Consider the following 3,893-nt stretch of genomic DNA (forward strand, 5'->3'; position numbering starts at 1 on the left):
AAAAAAGAAATACTGTATGCCCTTGCCATCCGCAGCCGTACTATATGAGGCTTTCAGCTTATGCTGAAGCCACGAGGCAAAAAGGAGAATGACATGTGTTCCTGAGGTGGGTGTGCATGGCCACGGCGCAAGCACAAGCTTCGTTATATCCAATGGGGCTCAAGCATACGCACTTTATGCCTTACGCATAAACTGATCTCCACATAAGGTAACGGATCCCCCACATAAGGAAAGGACCCACTGTATATTCTAACCATACTGGTGCTTGCTCATCAATTACACTCAGGCGTATGATTTTGTGCCAGACTACCCTGAGGATCTTACAAATGCTTTATTAAATCCAAAATTTCCTTCACTCAAATAAAATAAAATTGCCATCCTGGTCATGTAGACTCTTCTTGCTCTCTGCAAATGCTTTACACCCATTTGGAGGTGAACTGCTTTGTGGTCTTCTAATGCAGCCTTGACCAACGCTATTTAATGAGAATTAGACTGAGCTAAAGCTCAGAACTTTCTTTAAACTGACTAAGGCTGCATTGACACTGCAGAATTAATGCAGTTTGACACTGCTTTATCTGCCCTGGTTAGCTGCTGTAGAAATCTGGGATTTGTAGTTTTCTAAGATATTTAGCCTTTTCTGTCGGAGAACTCTGGTGCCACAACAAACTACAGATCCCAGAATTCCATAGGCTGGAGCCTTGACAATTAAAACAGTATCAATTCTATAGTTTGATAGAACTGATATCAATTCTATAGTGTGACAGCCAAAGAAAAGTAAAAGGAGCATCCAACGGGACCCACAGAAACAAAAGCCATGTATCAAGATAATCAAAATAAGGCTTATTTATTAGGGCAAAAGCTCAATGTATTTCAGTCTACCTGGGCTCTTATGGTCATTTTCAGAGAGCTACATAAAATAATAAAAGGATAACAGATGTACACAATATCACATTCATATAACATTTCTACAGTAGTTATAGGTTATACACGCCAACATACAATCAAACTTCAGAAGTTGTTGAACCAGAAAACCCTAAACCATTTGCCCAGCAAATGAAAACATGTGAACAAACTGTAGTTCTTTTAACATTTTGTGAACAGATGGTAGAACAAATATGGATAATATTTAAGGGCACATCAACTCAGACTGCAGGGGAAAGGATCATCCAAAAAACTCTGAAAGATTTTACAAGAGTGGGTGGAGATAAAAACAACCTTGTCCAGGCCACTAGGAATGAAAGATTTTAATTTTAACATTCACACTATCATCCATTTTCATCATGAAATGACATGACTCATTGGGAAAGATCATAATGCTTGGTAAAGTAAAAGGCAATAGAAAAAGAGGGCGACCACAACAATTAAGTCTAAATCCAATACTTAGTCTCAACTGATTTTCAATTGCTAAAAATAAAACAATAAATAAATCCCATTAATTTTATTAGTCTGTTCTCGTTGGAAGTAATCACTGGATTTAGGCCTTTGTTCTAACCTCCACATTAGTCCAAGTTGATACATACACACACACACATACACAGAGAGAGAGAGAGAGATCAGAATGAATGAAGCTGGATTTATCAATCATTCCTAAATCACTTCATTTCAGTATTTATTCTGCAAAGCTTTACTTTTGGTTCAGCATGCTCAAAAATTGCAACTGCCTCCGACTTCAAAATGAGGTTATTATCATAGCTTTAATTTCTCCAGGAACAAACAAGGGCTACAATTTAAAAGGGCCCAAAACTATATGTTATATAAGGGCCGACCAACATTCCACTATTTTCTGATGCTTACAGAATGCAAATAAAGACACTCGATTAGCAGTACAGTACAAACCTGTATATTAATGACAAGTTTTGCAATTATGCAGTTTTTCAACTTTCGTATGCAAAGCCCCCCCTGGAGTTGTTGTCCTCATGCTCTCTTGTGCTGCTATATGCTAACTGCATGCTACCATTGTGGGTTCAGCACTGATTGGCTGGTATTTAAGGCTACCTGCCTGGTTAGTTCACTTGTGCGCAGGTGAAGTTGGTCATCTTGGTGAAAAAAGGTATGGCTAAATTGGCCATGGTAAGTGGCATAATGACCAAAATGGAAAAGGCCTTTTGAAACTTTGGTGTTGTTAAGAAGGACATAAGCCTTTAAAACAGGGTAGGCAAACCTTTTTGAGCCAGGGGCCGGGTTTGCCTGTCCCTCAGGTAACTGGGGGGCTGGCCGGAAAGCCGGAGGTGGGAGCTTCCACCACTCCGGGGCGTGGGCCGCATGCCAGGGGTGGAGCTTCCACACTCTGGGGCGGGGCCACGTGCCGGGGGTTGGAGCGTTCCACCCTCCAGTGGGCAGGGCCACATGCCGGGGGGCGGCAGCTTCTCACCCCTCCGGGGGCCAGGCCTCCCCATCTTTTGCTGGCCCCCTGACGGGGGCCCCAGGCCACGTGTCAGAGACCGGCCAAAAAAAAGCTGGTGTGGGGGCCACCAGACGACTGGAGGGCCCCCTGGCAGGGACCCCAGCGACGACAAACCAGGGTCTCCCCCAGAGGCCCCCTTGCCGCCGTCCGGAGCCCTTCATGGAGGGCCCAGGACCCAGAGATGGCCAGCGGGCCCCACAGATGCCCCTTGCCAACCCTCGGAGCCCCTCCTGGCGAGGGCCACAGAGGACGGCAGCGGGCCCCACAGAGGGCCCTCTGATCGGCCTCTGGAGCCCCTCCGGATTAAGTGCCCCAGAGACCGGCAGACGGGCCCCCCCAGAGTGCCCCCTGCCGGCCTCGGAGCCCTCCTGAGAGGGCCCCCAGAGACGGCCACGCGGGCCTCCTAGAGGGGCCCGCCTCCGCTGCCACCGCTGCGGTGCCACCCATCGCAGCTATTGCCGCTCTCGTGCACGCGCATTTGGGTGGCACACAAAATTGCGGTTGAAGTCCTCACGCCGACCTCGACGCCGCCATTTTGGCCGCCCAAAAAATGGCGGCGCCCCGAGCGGCGACAAAGCCGGGAATGGCGCCGCGGCCGTGCAAACAGAATGCCCAGGGGCCAGGCGGCAGGCCTCCGTGGGCCGCATATCCGGGCACCGGCGGGGGCCGGAGGGTTGCCGACCCCTGACTTAAAACAATGTTCCCCTTGGTGGCAAAGTGTTGCAACCAAAAAAAGCAGTGAACATCTTTGAAGCTTTCAGCAGGGCATCCCCTCAAAGAGTGCCAACAAAGGCCATTACTACAAATAGGGTGGTTGCACAAATTTAGAGATAGGTATGGATTGAAAAAATATAAAACTGGCTGGAGAGGCTGTGTCTGCCAATAACAGAAGCTGTTGCCCACATTTCTAGAGAGTTTAAGCAAGTAGATTCGGGAGAAAGGATACAAACAAGCAAAATAGGTGTTCAGTTTGCAATACAACAGGCTCTTCTGGGGGAAAAGAACTACCCATTAGAATCGCATTCATGAAATCTGTAAAAGTCAGCACAGGGCATAAATCATGAAAGAACAGATTTAATTCTAGTCTTACTGGCAAATCTGCAGTGCATATGATAAAGCCAGACATAGCGTACAGACTGAAGAGCCCATGTGCTCCGATAAAACAAAACAAGTTTTATCTGCCTGTGTTCTGCAGCCTAATAAGAAGTGTGTGTGAGAGCCATTCTTGTTTACCAAATAGTTTTTAAAACCATGCTTCATCTAAGAAACATTCAGAATTCAGTGTCCTATTAATAGTAGGCAATGTAGCTGGCCATCCTGAATCTATATGCTATGAAATGAAAGTGCTGATGTTGTATTCTTACCTCCCAGTACTGGACAACCTTGTCAATTCAGCCCCTTGACCAGAATATATATGAGTTTTATCAAGGCCATGGGCAGCAGCCAACTTCAAGTTTGAATCACAGTGTTGCAAGCAGCTGATGCAGAA

This window comes from Sceloporus undulatus, chromosome 4, assembly GCF_019175285.1.
Source record: "Sceloporus undulatus isolate JIND9_A2432 ecotype Alabama chromosome 4, SceUnd_v1.1, whole genome shotgun sequence".
NCBI classification, from domain to species: domain Eukaryota; kingdom Metazoa; phylum Chordata; class Lepidosauria; order Squamata; family Phrynosomatidae; genus Sceloporus; species Sceloporus undulatus.